Below are 16,940 nucleotides of genomic sequence, written 5' to 3' on the forward strand. Positions count from 1 at the left end.
TGCGTTTATATAATTTTTCTATTGTATACATCATAAAAATACCAGACATTTGCAAACATGAGTGACAGAGGAGCAGCGTTTAAGTTGCGTTTGGACCTTAATTTTCGTCCCGCCTCTTGTACTGAAATATGTATTTCGTTCTCAGTCTGTCTTTATCACATTTCACCAAGTCTTGTGGAAAGTGATTTTAATGATTCATATGTTTGCCTGCATAAACTGATCCCCAACACGCGACCAAGCTTGTACTTACTCTCCAATTTTCATATGATCAGATGATTGCACATATCCCTATGGCAACACCCAAAATATTTTGTCTAGTTTTTGTAAGAAGGGGAGAGTAATATGATATGCATGTATTGTCTGTGAACTTCTCACTTTAACAGATGACAGACATGGCTCATAATAGAATAATATGAATTTGAAATTTTCTAGGGGACTTTGAGTAGTTTGTATCATTTATTACAGCATTAAGTGTCGGTCTTACATTTGAATAGTAGAGATAAAGAGAATTTTATAGTTTAGAATGGACACCTCGTGAGCTAGAAGTCGTACTTTTAAATATCGAATATGTTAAATTCTCCTTTAGTTGAGGATCAAAACAGAATGATCGCAAGGGTAAGGGTAAGCATGTGTTGATATAAAAATAGCTTGATCTCATTTCTTCATCAGTGCATCTCACGTGGTGCACTGTAGGCATAATTTAAGAGTTTTTGCAGCGTCCCTTCCACCCCTAGCTGCGACCTCTTTCATTTCTTGTACTCTTCCTCCGTTCGTATTCTCTTTCTTCTGTCTGACTTTCCACCCTCTCTAACAGTTGTTTCATAGTGCAACTGCGAGGTTTTCCTCCTGTTACACCTTTCAAACCTTCTTACTGCTAATTCCCTTTCAGCGCTAAATGACCTCATAAGTCCCAGCGCCTGGCCTTTGGCCTAAATTCTATATTCTATTCTACATCCTAAGTATATTACGTTTCAGCATGCGTTGATGCAACCGTCTCTTCGTTCAGAGGTATAGGGAACTATAGTCTGGCTTCTGTGTTAACTCATTTGGTATCTGCCTTGCACGCCCTTTATTAATTCTTAGCTGAGGCCCGAAAACAAAGATAAGCTTTGGGGTAATCACGGAATGAACAGTCCAGTCAAACACTTGTGCAAAATTTTTATTGCGTATTCAACTTCTCTTAACATAGGCACTTCTTTTTATTTTATTTCTTCAATACAAGGCCAAGGTTTTTTTTTCCCTCTCCCTCTTTGAGCAAGGCCGTGTCACGACCTTAGGCTCCATAGTCAGTGCAAGTACTGTCACGGACCCCCAGCGACGAACAATGGAACTCCAGAACACAGTGGAGTCTCATCTGGTTAATAAAACGCGCCCGGGCGATTTTCCGTCATGGGCGCAGATGCAAATGAAGTGGGCGTTTGCTCTTTATATGCAAATGACAGAAGGTAAAACTCCGATGGTGGCTGCTTTTACTAAAAGTTATTTTAGACTAAGGCGTCTTCCCAAAACTATAATGCATCTTTTAGGATTTTTTTTTCTTTTTGTTCTTCTCTTACTGCAGGGTCAAGGTTGCGCTGGCATAGCTATATGACTGTTTTATGCATTCATTAATGACTCATTCATAGTCATGTGGATTTACATTGTGCTGTCAGGAGAGGATGGAATTCTCGTTTCAAAATTTATTCACTAATTTGTTAATTCTTATGCAGATAAACACGAAGCTTATGCCACTTCATAGTTGCTCTCTTCCTGAAATTTTGTTGGTTTCACAAACACACCTTTATACACAAACATACACACTATGTATGTATATGCATATACAATTATATATAATTATGTATGTATATATATATATATATATATATATATACACATATATACATGTATATATATATATATATATATATATATATATATATATATATATATATATATATATATATATATATATATATATTTGTGTGTGTAAATCAGAATGTATAGTCTCGCCAAAACCCTGTGTTACATACTACATAAACTCGCTAAAACAAAACAAAAAACATAAACGTAAAGCAATAAAAACCCCGTTTATATATATGATCCGAACAGCAACAACATTCCGCGCATTTACAGCCTTAAAAGTGGCATCCTTGATCTGCGGTCTCGCGCCCAGCTGCGAAAATCCTTCTGCTAAATCACATTAGCATTAAAATCTGAATAATTGTCCTCGCTCAATAAATTTCCGAGAAATTTACGAACGATAATCTCTCGTATTATGTCTCATCTTGCTTGATACACCGTCACTGAGTCGAACGGGGCTTTTATTGGTTTCGCACTTGGGGATGGGACCGGGTGGGGGGTCCTGGGTCTTTGGTAGGTAGTGGGGCTGTGTGGATTGTTGGTATTTATTTATTTATTTATTTAATTGTTTGTTTATTGGGATATCTATTTATTCATTGTTTCCATTAATGATACGAAATCAAAGCCTGAAATTTGCCAAGTGATAAATCTATTTCAAATTTGGTACTTATCCCTTCATTCGAATTTGTTCAAAATTTATGTGTGTAATTTACACACACACAACACACACACACACACACACATATATTATATAAATATATATATATATATATATAATATATATATATATATATATATACACACATAAACACACACATACATGTATGTATGTGTGTATATATATATATATATATATATATATATATATATATATATATATATATATATATATAATAAATATATTCTGTATGAGTGCCAATTTTCGCCAACTTATTTTATTGACTAACATCTCATTAGGCGATTATTTGTTAATTTATTTTTACCTTCTTACATATTACTGTATCCTAAGTTGAGTATTTCGAAGTGCATGCTTAATTGTGTTGTCGACGACAAAACCAGTCGTAGTGGTCCTACGGATTGACAGTTTCACAGCCTTGCTGAATTAATCCAGATGTGACAGGTTACATAAGAGCAGCCGAAATCTACTAAACTGCGGTTTGAAACAGATTAAGAAGATATGCTTCGAAGGTAGTGCCAAGGACGCAGTTCTGCTGGATAATGGACAGTATAAGCGTTACAGCTGTTTACAGTTTCCCGTACAAGAAACTGTTAGATGAATCCTTAGACGTATAAACTGCATTATTCATGATCAAATTGTTTTTGATAATTTTTTGGAAATTATAAGAGATCGAAAATTCCATTACGTGGTGTGATTAGCTCTCTCTCTCTCTCTCTCTCTCTCTCTCTCTCTCTCTCTCTCTCTCTCTCTCTCTCTCTCTCTCTCTCTCTCGCCAAAAGGCTTCAAAGACAAAATATGCACTCTGACAGTATATTGAGCAAAAATCTAATTAGCTAAAAAAATTCATTATAACTAAAGTCACCATCCTTCTCTTTCATCAGGAAATCTCACTACAGATTAAATCAGTCACCATCCTCTCCTGTCCAATCAAATGCTTCTGTGATTTCTGTCAGTAAATGAAATCACATTAACTTCATCAACAACATGATAATCATATTAATATTAATTTGAACGGAGTTACATACTGTAGAAAAATATAGCTTCTTCCCCAGATGCATCTCTGTTATATTTGCAGTATTCTTTTGAACCAACAGAAATACCAGGAAATGATGAAAAGTAATGACAAGAATTATAAATAACTTTACAGGGACAAGATACATACAAAGTAGCATTGCCTAAATTGACGAGGGATGTCGCGTTCCTTTAGGAATATCCTACAAAATTCCTGCACGTCCTCTGAGGATTTTTTTTTTCATTTATCTTATATTTTCATATAAGGCCATTCTGTTCCATGGAAGCTTGGTTATTTTGATTTCATATGAATTTGTGCGCTCTTGAATAATAATAATAATAATAATAATAATAATAATAATAATAATAATGGGAGGAAAAATAAGAAAAATGTGATACACATTTTATATATATAGATAGATAGACAGATAGACATGAAGATATGTAGATAGATAGATAGAAAATGACGTAAGGTAGTGTCATACTGGTGTAAGAAAGATGATTGAAGCAATTCCCCCTGAGAAATGCGCTGTCAAAATAGAGAATAAGTGGGCCCTGGTCTAGAGATACTTCCCGCCGACTAAAACCATGAATAATTCGTGATGAAGAGATGGTTTTATTAGTATTATGAAAAGAAAACTATTGTCCTGGCTTTGTCTGTCCGTCCGCATCGTTTTCTGTCCGCCCTCAGATCTTAAAATCTACTGAGGTTAGAGGGCTGCAAATTGATATGTTGATCATCCACTCTCCAATCATCAGACATACCAAATTGCAGCACTCTAGCCTCAGCATTTTATATTTTATTTAAGGTTAAAATTAGCTGTAATCGTGCTTCTGGCAACGCAACAGCACAGGCCACCACGACCGGCTGAGAGTTTCATGGGCCGCGGCTCATACAGCATTATACCGAGACCGCCTAAGTCTTGATTATGCGCCGTACAGAAAACTCGATTGCGCTGAAGAAACTTAGCTGCAAACCGTTGTTTGTAACAGGGCCCTTTTCCACTGTTAGGCTTCACATGAATCCTAAACTGCTTACATCCCCCCACCCCCACTTGGTATCAGATAGTTATTATCTTACCGCTCAGAAACGTAGTCTTTTTCGGTCATTATCAGTCATCACTCTCAGTGATCCTTGATCATTTATATGGCAACTGATTGCTCTAACAATGACTCTGTCATTTATCTTTAAGTTATCGTTCACATGATTATCTGTAATCGGTTCTTTTCAATTTTCAGTTCTCAGTGACGTAATTTTATAAATACTCCATAAATTTTCGATTCTCTCATGTGATAAGTTCTTACAGTTTAAGTATGTGAATTAGGTATTAGCCTTACTCTTGAGGGCAAATGAAATAAGGATAAGTACGAGGTTAGATCTTTTGCAACAGCATATAGAAATCAGTCAAACGAAGGAGAAGTTAGGGTTAGAGATAGGGTCAGGAGGTGTGACAGAGAACCGAGTTGCTTTCCAGGAAGACTTAATACAGCCGTGTGTCGTGTAACAACTTTCTGAAGAAGCAACTTTGCTTGTAAGGTGAGAGAAAAGGAGAGAGAGAGCGCGCTGGTATCAAGGCTGTAATGGCAGTTACGGGATGTCAATACCAAATGGGGGAAAGTTGAAATGATTTTACTTCTTTCCTACCTCTGCAGTGACGTAATCGAACGATCTGGCTTGCGAAATATTGAAAAGATGAGACAATATAACGGGATATAAATGGCCAAATTTCAAAGATTTTTGCAAATATCCTCTAGTGAGAAACAATTGCGTCAGTTCTTTGATAAAATATAGTCTTTGTTATTCTATAAGCTTCTCTAATAGTTAGTTAGAGAGAGAGAGAGAGAGAGAGAGAGAGAGAGGTATCTCTTCCACGATGATCTTTAAAGTGCTTATGAATAAACCCCATTCAGAAAACCTTTGCAGGATTCCCTTCATGCAAGTACACAGGGACCACAAACAGTCTTATCCCTGTTTTATCATATGAATTCATCTCAGTCACACCCAGCCTTAGTTTTCTCACAGATTTATTCAGTATCGACACTCCAGTTCATTAAAGGAGAGGTTGCCCAACAGTCCTTTTATGCGTTTTTTAACCACTTCCCTTCTCTTCCAAGCTTTTGGTAGGGATCCTGTTATTTTGCTTGCTTCTCCCATTCAGCAGTGCACTTCTCTCATTAAAATCAGTTACATTTGCTCTCAGATACTTTTGTAAATCAACAACTTCCGTTGAATCATTTATACACCAACCCTGCCAGTATTCATTGCTCCATCTTCCTTGCTTTCATAGACCTCCCTAACCTTATTCATGCTCAACTTGTCCCTACAAATATTGTTTGCAGAAATGGGGTTGAGGGGATCACGGGGGAGCAGATAAAGTGTTAGAGAATGGAAAGTCACCAGGATTTGATAAGATTACAAGGAAGATACTGCTGTGGTACGATGATGCAAGAATGACTGAGTGGCTAACCAGGATGTGTAAGGTATGCTGGGATAGAGGAATGTTCCAAAAGGATGGGTGGGAGGCTTTGTTCCTTTGTAGAGGGGGAAAGGTGGTGGATGTGACTGAGAGTTATTGGAGCAAGGGAAGGTGTAGGATAGGATTTTGATTTACAGAGTAAGAAAACAGACAAGGAAGTGTTGGTTTAGACAGGGGAGAAGTGTGCAGAACAAGTGTTTTGTATGAAACATAGGTGTGAGAAGAGGTGAGTCACAGAATATATGTATGTATGTACGCAAAAGAGCAAGAAGAGGAGTGTCTGTGGCGTTTAAAACCGGAATGTAGGAAGGGATTTATGGAATTGAGGTGTAGATGTTAAATACAAGTAAAAATAAAAAAAAATGTTGAGATGAATATTTTGTATTGTATCTGTAGAAAAAGGATCGATAGAGTGAGACATGTGGATATCCGTGCACGTGAAAAGATCGATCCCAATCGAGTATTATATGAGATGGCTTGGTCTTATATATAGATAAATGGACGACGATAGACTGGCGTAAAGATTGTATAGTTTTATAGCAAAGGTAAAACGTTGTATGTGCAGTATATGGGCGTAGAAAACTAGGAATTAATGTAGATATAATTTGGTGGGTGCTTAGGGTTAATGGTGTAGAAGGCAATTTTTTTGATAAGAGTTCAAAAGTTTTATCATGAAAACTAAGTATGCATTTTAGAAAATGCCCCTGGGAGAGTGACTGATTAGGTTTAAATTACCTAAGCAAGTATGTATTAGGTCTACAAGAGTACTTGATATCTGTGGATGGAGTGGTTGGAAACGTCAGAGAAAGGACCGTAGATATAGGTCTCAGGTTGTTTTAAGAAAAGGATCGTGGTGATAGGGCAAATGATGTTTGAGATTTTACAGTGATTATTGCTAATGAAATGATGCTGCAGTAACTGATGAAAAAGCTGAAAATTGCTTTAAAAGGTGGAAAAGTTAAAAGTGAATGTGTACAAGAGCAAGGCGACGAGAGTTAATGGGAAAAAAAATGGGGTAAGTAATATTGAAAGCATGGAAGCGGCTGATTCATGTAAGTATTTGGGAGTCAAATGACAAACAGTGGCAAGACAAGAGAAGAGGTGAGTCACAGAATATATGCATGTATGTACGCAAAAGATCAAGAAGAGGAGTGTCTATAGCGTTTCAAGTCGGAATGTATGAAGGGATTTATGGAAGCGAGGAGATGTTAAATGCAAAAAAAAAAAAAAAAAAAAAACGTTAGGGCTATTGAGATGAATATTTTGTGTTGTATCTGTAGAAAAAGATCGATAGAGTGAGAAATGTGGATATCCGTGAAAAGTTCGATTCCCATCGAGTATTATGAGATGGTTTGGTCTTTTGTATACATAATGGACGACGATAGACTGGCGTAAAGATCGTATAATCCAGAATATTGGGAGGAAGGAGGAGAGAAAGACCTAGAAAGTGCTAGAGTATAAATAGTATTGGCAATCAACAGCCTTAATTTACAGGAAACTATGTAAAGGCGTTGTATGTAGGAGTTTGGACACGGTGTTGAATACGTTCTGCTTTTTTATAATATAACCTCTAATTAAAATAGGACGGTTCCTCTATCAACCATATCAAGTCAGTCATAAGATCAGAGGACTAAAGCGTTATGCATGGGCTAAAAATCCATTGATAATTGTCCTGACTTTCATCATTCTTGTTTGTTATACTGTACAACTTATGATACTTGCGAAGAACGTCACCCATTGCAAAGAATGAAATTTGGAAGTGATTTAATTACAGATTTATCAGCGCTGAATGACCTCACTGGTTCCAGTGCTTGGGCCTTTGGCCTAAATTCTATATTCAGTTCAGTTCAGTTCAGTTCAATTAGAGTTGTCTTTATGAAAAGAATGTAAGCTATAGTTATTACTGAATGGACCTTCTCTCTCATAGAGAGAGAGAGAGAGAGAGAGAGAGAGAGATAAAATCTTCTTCCAGTAACAGAGAATCATAGTCATCTCTGTCAACTAGTCATTACGATGAGATACGGCGATCTGTTGCATCCCGTGACGAGAACTTCTTCGCGGATTTCCCCGTATCCGGGTTCGTCTTGAGTGGGAGGGGGAGGAGGAGGATGTAGAATGGCCATTACGCGAGCAAGAGAGAGAGAAGGGGGGGAAGGGGGCCTTATGCGCTTTATGCAGCTTGCTCTGTATGTGCGTCTTTCTTCAGCTCGTGTTGCCGTTAGTGGATGATCTAATTCTTGGGTATTTTGGGTTTGCTATTGTTCTGTTAATCCGTTTAATATTTAAACAGACTTTTTGTCGTTTTAGTGGAAGTAGATGATATGATTTCTTTGTTATTACTTAATCTTGAATACGTTTTATGTTTAGATTTATTACAACCAGAAATGAGAATACTTGAAATCATTTTTTAATGTTACTTTTAGACGAAACTAAAAGAGAAAAATGGATGCCAGATTGCATGCAAAGCAGTACGACATATGAATAGCTACAAAAGAATTAATATTGTCAAAGCCAACCAGAAATATAGAGCTCATAGAAGTAATTCGTAAGTTGAAAAAGAACTTGAATATAAAATACTTCTTCAGCAAAGTTAGCAGCCTATAATCCCACGTCAACTCATGCCGGGTCAGGGCGACGATGACATAATATACCTGCGAACTGAACTCCAAAGAAACTAGACGTTGGCAACTCGTCTTCTGGAAAGAAAAACAGAAGAAGAGTCGAAGAGATAAAGGGGCCGTGACTGACTTCAAACTCTCCAGTTGTCGTGGTGGAGTGTGTCGAAGTAGGTGTATCGTCAGTGGCAGAGTAAGTACCGGTTGACACACACGCACACACACGGCTTTCTTGCAGTTTCTAGTTTCGTTCCTAAGGCAAAATTGTAATAAGTATGGGTGTACCTCAAGTAACAAAGATTTTTTTTTACATCTGTAATTGCAATAAGTATACTGTAATCTTTCATGGTTTACAAGTTGCATATTTTTCGTGCAACGGCGCGTCTTGCTACTGCAAATGCTGTAAGGACAAAAGAGGCGGTGGTTTGTATCGGTTAGAATGGGTTAGCGGGGAGAAGGTTGGCTCTAACTTTGGTTACGCCAAGTAAGATTTATGTTACTCCTAAGGAACCGACTAAATCCTTCACTTTGCGATTTACTTTACACTGTTTGCAAAGACATCATTTTAAAAGTTAAAATGCTTTTGTCCCTATGAGCTGAAATGATAATAATAAAAAATGTATACGATGTTTTACCAAAACTGGCAACAAATCATTTCTGGAACAGCTTTATTTAAAATAAAAAAAGGATGCATTACCAGATGGGAGATTTCAACGTGGCGTAGGAAGTGATCTTACGATAAAGATATTGGATGATCCTTGTAAAATAGCATATAGACTGTGTTGGGATAACATGATGTATCAGATAATCTGGAGAGAGAGAGAGAGAGAGAGAGAGAGAGAGAGAGAGAGAAAGCTGAAGCTATGAGGAATGTATAGGTAGGGAAGAAATGAATGGTGGTTGAAGGTTTTAGGAAGGAACGTAAAAGGAACACAGAAGAATGTCAGTTAACTACTAGGTGTCCGAACTAAAATTAGTTTCTGAATGCCAGGAGCTCCACTTCATTCTTGTGGTTGATATTGCCAGTAAAATCGCTTGTTTTAATATTTTGGAGTCTGGGAAGCGTAATCAGAAACGGGCAAGCACATATAAATATGTATACACAAAATAAATGCCCATGTCATGTATTATATATATATATATATATATATATATATATATATATATATATATATATATATATATATATATATATATATATATATATATATACACATACACAGTAGGTACAGACTGTGGTTCTCAAATACCCAACAAAAAGCAGGCAGGTCATTGATCCATAGATTAATGAATATCCTGACTTACGATGTCAGCTTTCTCATATTATCTCGTAAGATACGCGACAAAACGGTGAAAGAGTCGCAAGGCACAATCTGTCTGAAATGGCAGACAAATGATAAGTAGACAGTAATGACATGACTTGGGTTACAGTGAACGGATCCATTTTTCACCTGTCAAGACTCCCTTGGGGCGTCCTTGGCTCGTTATGCCAATGTATGGGCACTTTGGAGGATGTTTCTTTTTCACCTTTGCTTTTGGGAATGTTTTAGATTTTCAAATAGGTTTTTTTGGTTTCTGTTCGTATGCATTAATACCGTTGGTATTTATTTTTTTTTAGGTTTTTTTTGTTTTTGTTGCGTATGTATATTATATAGATATATATTTATTTTTTAGATATATATATATTTTCTTGATATAATAGTCTTTTCTTGCTATGTGTTTATACACTATATTTATATATATATATATATATATATATTTATATATATATATATATATATATATATATATATATATATATATATATATATATATATGTGTGTGTGTGTGTTTGTTTGTGTAAATGATACTGTATATGTACACGGATATATTATATATATATATAGGAATGTTTGTGTCCACAACATGTGTGTGTGTTTGTGTCAAATGATGTTGGGTTTGTAAATGATACTCGTGTACACGGATATATTATTATCACTTAGGAAAGTTGATATTTGTTATCTTTCAAACTTTAAAGACTCCTTTGCAATTGGGTTTGTAAATGATACTTAGTACATCTGTAACCTCATGTTGATATTTATTATCTTTCAAACTTTAAAGACTCCTTTGCAGTTGGGTTTGTTCCAAGTTTCGGTCGTCATGTTTTGTGATCTTTAAATCTTGGCTATTGAAAAATTACTATTATTTGAATATTTCATATAAAATAGTTTCAGTCCTCATGCATTTATTTAATTTATCTAATTTTATAATTTTGTAAGTTTTCTTTATGTTAGTTTTATGGGCACTTATAAGTTTTCATTCTTTAAGAGTATTGAACAGTAACCGTTTTAATTGCTCTAATACGAAGAACTTTTATGCTTAAAATTTTTCTCATGTTTATCACTTGCTTTACATTATCGAAATGTAGAACTGTTATTGCTTCATTAATCATTTCAGAAGTGTGTACCTAAATATTATCTGAAGCGTTTCCTGTTATTGAGTGACTATTTGTAACTAACTGGAACGAACTAGTGAATATTTTTATCCGTTTGTTGAAAATGCTTTGTCCGTAGGTTAGGAACGCTTTCATCTGAAAAAATTTTAATTCTCTCTCTCTCTCTCGTTTTGTGGACATGTCTGTTATTGTTAAGACGAAGCTTTGAAGGAAATCTATCATGACTGACAAGCTTTTTTACAAGAGTGGTTATTTAACAGTTTCTCTAGGTATCAGGCTAATGAAACTTGTTCTGTCTTATTTAGGAATGAAATGAATCAACTCCAGTATAAGGTATTTTGTACATGTCATCTTAGTGGAAAAAACATCCACCGATAACTCAATGATATAACCTCGTGACAATTATATTGTTACTCTCGTACGGAGACTGGAACTGAATGTCCCGATCGACAGACCTTTTAAGAACCAGAGTAACTTGTTGAAATCAAACTTTCATTACAACATTGTACGAATATCCTGTTTGACGTAATAACACATACACACGCACAAACATTCAATGTCACCGCGTCAGCGAGGCGCCCCGTCAATTTCCGCTGCGGTCAGCCCAATTAACAGCGCATCTCGGGTTACCGTCTTTGCCTCGCCGTCAGGACTCCCGCGTCTCGGTGTCCGATGTCGGCCTAGGAGGTGTTGATGAAGTCATCGACGTCATGCAAAACCGGTGCTCTTTCTCTTGGCAGCAGCAACAGCAGCAACAGCAGCAGCAGCAGCAGCCAGGGAAAGAAGGTGGAGAAGCAAAAGTAGCCCCGGATAGGTTTACTCCCACCGCTGAGACACTCTGTGGTTTTAGGCTTACTTTTACTTTTCCGTTTTGTTCCGGGCCAGTATCCAGTTATGCGCGCTTTTATTCTCGTCCCGCGGGCTTGAGTTTCGTTTCGAAGTTGGTAATGAATGGCACCGCCGCCAATGGCGTTTTCTCTGTTTGTTCATCAATACACAAGCGCGTACACACACACACACACACACATCACACACACACACACACATACATATACATATATATATATATATATATATATATATATATATATATATATATATATATATATATATATATATATATATATACATACATATACATACATATTACATACATACATACATACATACATACATATACATACCCACAAATACTGAGTCACAAATACCCGTTCATATCAAATTCGCTCTACCTTGGGAATAACTGATACCCGGTCTGACCCGGCCAGGACTCGAGCGTATGTCTTGGAGATGAACAGTGGCTTATAAATTCAGCCTTCAAGAGAGATATATATCTCTTTTGGTAGTGAATGGAAAACTCTGTACGTATCAAACCCAGAAAGGGCTTAGTTTCGAATCCTTACCGGGTCAGATGCACTTATCGTATATAACAAGGTCTATAGACCTTGGTATATAATTCCTTTTTGGTATAGGATGAATAATACAGTTTTCGTACAACAGCCGAGCTTTGAAAATTTCACCCTGACATCAGAATAGGAGACAAAATCACATCATACCGTTATCAAAAAAGCTCACTTTTCTAGCTATGTTAAGGGACTAATTTTTACGCACATTTCTATAATTGTTAAGTCATTCTTTTGTAATTCCAACAGGCCTTATGTCTCTGATTTACGTTGTGTTTTTATCCATGATATAAATCGGTATTTTATTCATAAAATATTCAATTTCATTTCAAAGTGAAGCTGGGAGTGAGGGTACCGAATTAGTTGATGAATATCGTACGTTATGTTCTCAAATTCTTGTTCTTTTCTCTAGTTTATTATTGATTACCTCCACCAGACGTGTTTGAAAGAGCTTTTGTTTTCATCCGTCTCTCTGTGTGGGTTTCAGCAAGGCATCCCAAGAACTAATGAACAGGATCTGCTTAAATTTGGTCGATATTCATTGTCGAGCCTCGATTAAGATTATATTTTGAGAGAAATCCGCCCAGAGTTATTCATATCCAGAAAAACACCAAATGATTATATTCGCCTAATTCATCAAATTCAGTTGATGCATTCTTGAGATATCTTTTAGGGGCTTTGGCGGATGAAATTCTTCATAGCTGGCTACATGTGTGGGAGAGTTTGACAGAGTGCTCTGTTTTATTTATTTATTTAAGGGAACACGAGAAAGAGGCAAGTCACAATAATGCTTAAAAAATCTTTGTAAACCATTCCAATTTAAATATTGTCAGTTTTTCTCTCGTTCTTATAAACAAAGTAAAGTCTGTAGTCGATTTAAAATCCTAAATACAGAAGCTAGATGTCTTGTTTTGGCATTCAGTTAGGCATGAGGAGTTTATTGATAATGAAAAAAAAAGCGGCCTTGAAGTGTATAGCGTTATCAACCTGACTTGACTGTTATAAGGATGACGAATGAACAAATAAATGCCATCCAGGACATTTCTTCCACTAGTAATGCGGCCCTCTCTCTCTCTCTCTCTCTCTCTCTCTCTCTCTCTCTCTCTCTCTCTCTCTCTCTCTCTCTCTCTCGTCATTTCTGGAGTTTGTTTCTTTCCCTCTCCACTTGCGCAGTGTTTCAGTTATATAATGAGGCCGAAATATCTTCTTATGCTGATGCCGCCTTTTCTTACTGGGTCTCATCCTTTTATTTTCATTCTGTTTTGTATTATATCTGTAACTGAGAAAGAGCATTATTTTACCTTAAGAAATATCGTGGCTGACGGATTAATCATGCTTTGAATACAGACACAAATTACCCTAACTTGGCAACTGCCTACAGCACCTCTGTTGCAATCTGATTTTATCCCAGGGTCAAAGTTCTCTCGTTCTTTCTCTCTTCTTCTCCCTCTTTCTTTCCTTCAAAAGGATGGTCTTGACTTTTGGACAAAATGGACGTTTTAGTCCTCACATGTCCCCCTCCCCCTCCTCCCTCCCCCCTTCTCTTTTTTCCATCGACATCGTTAAAATCACCAGCTATAAATCTCGAAATCTAGCGAGGTCCAAGGACTGCTCCCATCACACGAGGTAGGATGATTTACATGAGTCCGTAGGACAAAAGGCAAAGATTGAGGTCTTTTGGATGGAAGGGATTGTAGGAGGTGGTGGGAGGGGGGAAGGAGGGTAAGGGGTAAGGTGTATGGAGGGAGCGGGGATGATAAGATCAATGCTGGTTGTTTTAGGAATGCAACTATTCGCTGTATTTTTTTATTGCGGCATTGCAAATTGAGCTCTTCGTTGCGACGCGATGGTTTCAGAAACTGAGACTCCACTCCGGACAGAAATACGGTAGTCCTTCTCCTATTGTATTTTTCAAACGAAATTAGAAGTTTTTGAAACGAAAAAGCAATTTCTTTATTTTTCCTTTTTTTTACTTGTTTAAAAATTCAGTTCATTTAGTTTCACTTTTTCGGTTTTTGTTTCAAAAAGTCAATTTGTTTAGCTTTACTTTTTTCCCGAATAATTTATCCAAAGTTGGATATTCAGACCATCTAGATAGATAAGGAAAGAGTCATGGAAACGGAAAAGAGGAAACACGGGAAGCAAAAAATATATATATGGAAAAGAGCAAGAGTAAGGACGGAGGAATAAAAGAAGAGGAAACTAAATAAAGAAGGAAAGAAAGGGAAGGCGAGACCGGTAAGTGCGTTTAAGTACGTCATAAAAGTCCGGGAATAACTCCCGTAAGATCTTTTGATTTCTTTAACTGCCTCTCTCTCTCTCTCTCTCTCTCTCTCTCTCTCTCTCTCTCTCTCTCTCTCTCTCTCTCTCTCTCTGCGTGGGAAATCGTTCTTGCAGGTTTCTTGGCCTGTTGGGTTAGAGAAAGGATAATTCATTCAATTGCATTGTTGTCATTTTGAATTATAAATGTATGTCTGTATCAGATGCAATGCATGGGAAATTTCGAAGCATATTCCGAGTAGAAAGTCAGTGAATTATTTAATCATTTTGTATTCCTATGTGATGATAATATTTTTTTAATTAGATTTTTATTTTAATAATATTTTTTACTAAATTTTTATTCTAAATAGCATAATATGACCTCATTTAAATTTGTGCAATACATAAAGCATAAGATATCAGAATGGAATGTTTTAATATACTTAAATTTTCTTCTGCGTCATTTGAAATCTTAGACATTATTTCTAGATATAGCCTGACGAGAGAGAGAGAGAGAGAGAGAGAGAGAGAGAGAGAGACATGCCATTGAGTGATTTAACATATTTGAGGGATTGTTCTGCAACCGAATCGCGTCATCTGGTTCGTGGTGGCAGGGTACCACTACGGAAAAGGTACAGGTTGGCCCTCTAGCAATTACTAATCTTCCAGGTAACCTGATACTCATACGCCTTCCTCCCCCCCCCCTCCCCCTCAACACGCACACACACACACACACAGGTGCAGGGTCGCCACATCCTATCGGATGCTTTTGTTGAAGGGTGAACTGCCAGGTTATTGTCTCAGGTTAAAACAGGAAGGGAAGAGTCAAGAGAGAGAGAGAGAGAGAGAGAGAGACTGCGGTCACCTTACCTGGCAAGAATAATTGCAAGGTCACTGGGAAAATTGGTGGGTGTAGCGTGTGCTGTTTAATGCACACACACACACACACACACACACACACACACACACACACACACACACACACACACACACACACATCACCAAAGCACGGGAAGGATAAATGATAATTCAAGCTATACTGAAAACGTTTAAAGGGGAAATATATAACAACTCTTGGTACAGCTTAATTTCTATTTTTCTTCCTGGTGTTTTATTGATATTTTAATTACGCGCCTTTGTTGTTTTCTTTGACACACACACATATGTGTATATATATATATATATATATATATATATATATATATATACATACATATACACACATATACTGTACATACATACATACCTGTGTACTATATATATATATATATATGTATATATATATATATATATATATATATATATATATATATATATATATATATATATGCTCTTGTATATGAGAGAGAGAGAGAGAGAGAGAGAGAGAGAGAGAGAGAGAGAGAGAGAGGGGGGGAAAGAGAGAGATGAAAAAATGTTTGTCTGTTGGGCGAAACCCGTTGTTTTAGGTTTCAGTTCGGCTCGTCTTTTCGAGTCGCCCTTATAAGATGATTGAGTAGCAGTGTGGCTTTCGTTTCTGGCATCGCAGTTATGATCGACGCCGTACACATATTCTGTATGCCCTGTATACTGGTTTATTTCTCCCAGCGCTTGGCCATTGGCCTAAATTTTATTTTCGGTTTTATTTTATTCTGGTTTATTACTGATATGTACCTTTATATTCTTGAAGGAAACTAGAAGATTATCGCTTCACTCACTCAGATTATCTTACATTGAGCACGTAAGAAAGCGTTACATCCTGGTCTCTATACTGTAATTATGTGGATGGTGGTTGCTGAGAGTGAGCGGGTCTTATGCCAGCACAAGCCCCTTACGCTAAGAGTAGTTAGGTGTTGAAGGGAGTAGGAAACCTGGTGTGGACCCCCGGACTCTGCTTAGCGAACAAACTTACACATCCTGCAACATGCATGTTATGGAATCTGCATCCTTGCAAGTCTGTACTAAATTGGAGGGTCGCGGAGACCAAAACAGGTTTCCAGGTTCTTCCTCGATGTTTTCAGCCTCTCAGGCGGTGGGGGAGTTCCCCTTTTGTTAAACATCCATGCCTGAAAAAAGTATGCTTGCCTATTTGCCGTTTATACCAGTAATGCTTCTTGATTCTTAAGATTCAGCAATTTTGATTCTTCAAATGGGCACATTTCATTTTTTCATCCCCTGTTTCAATTTATGCACAACCCACGATTCTGGTAAACCTATTCATTTACTTGTTAGTTTTCCAGGTGT

General features: G+C 36.9%; 1 protein-coding gene across 4 annotated transcripts in view; it reads left to right on the plus strand.

Annotated features, from left to right (window-relative positions):
• LOC136840133 (WAS/WASL-interacting protein family member 1-like) overlaps window positions 1-16,940 on the plus strand; it is a 79,930-nt gene that overhangs the window by 31,423 nt on the left and 31,567 nt on the right. Inside the window, exon 1 of one of the 4 annotated variants that reach the window (XM_067106545.1) lies at window positions 8,731-8,814. The exons of 2 other annotated variants lie outside the window; for them this stretch is intronic. The gene's annotated coding sequence lies outside the window, so the exon portion shown is untranslated. Of the gene's footprint in view, window positions 1-8,730; window positions 8,815-16,940 lie in introns of those variants that run through there. One more of the 4 variants, XM_067106547.1, reaches the window with a different exon arrangement.

Source organism: Macrobrachium rosenbergii, chromosome 7 (genome assembly GCF_040412425.1).
Source record: "Macrobrachium rosenbergii isolate ZJJX-2024 chromosome 7, ASM4041242v1, whole genome shotgun sequence".
NCBI classification, from domain to species: domain Eukaryota; kingdom Metazoa; phylum Arthropoda; class Malacostraca; order Decapoda; family Palaemonidae; genus Macrobrachium; species Macrobrachium rosenbergii.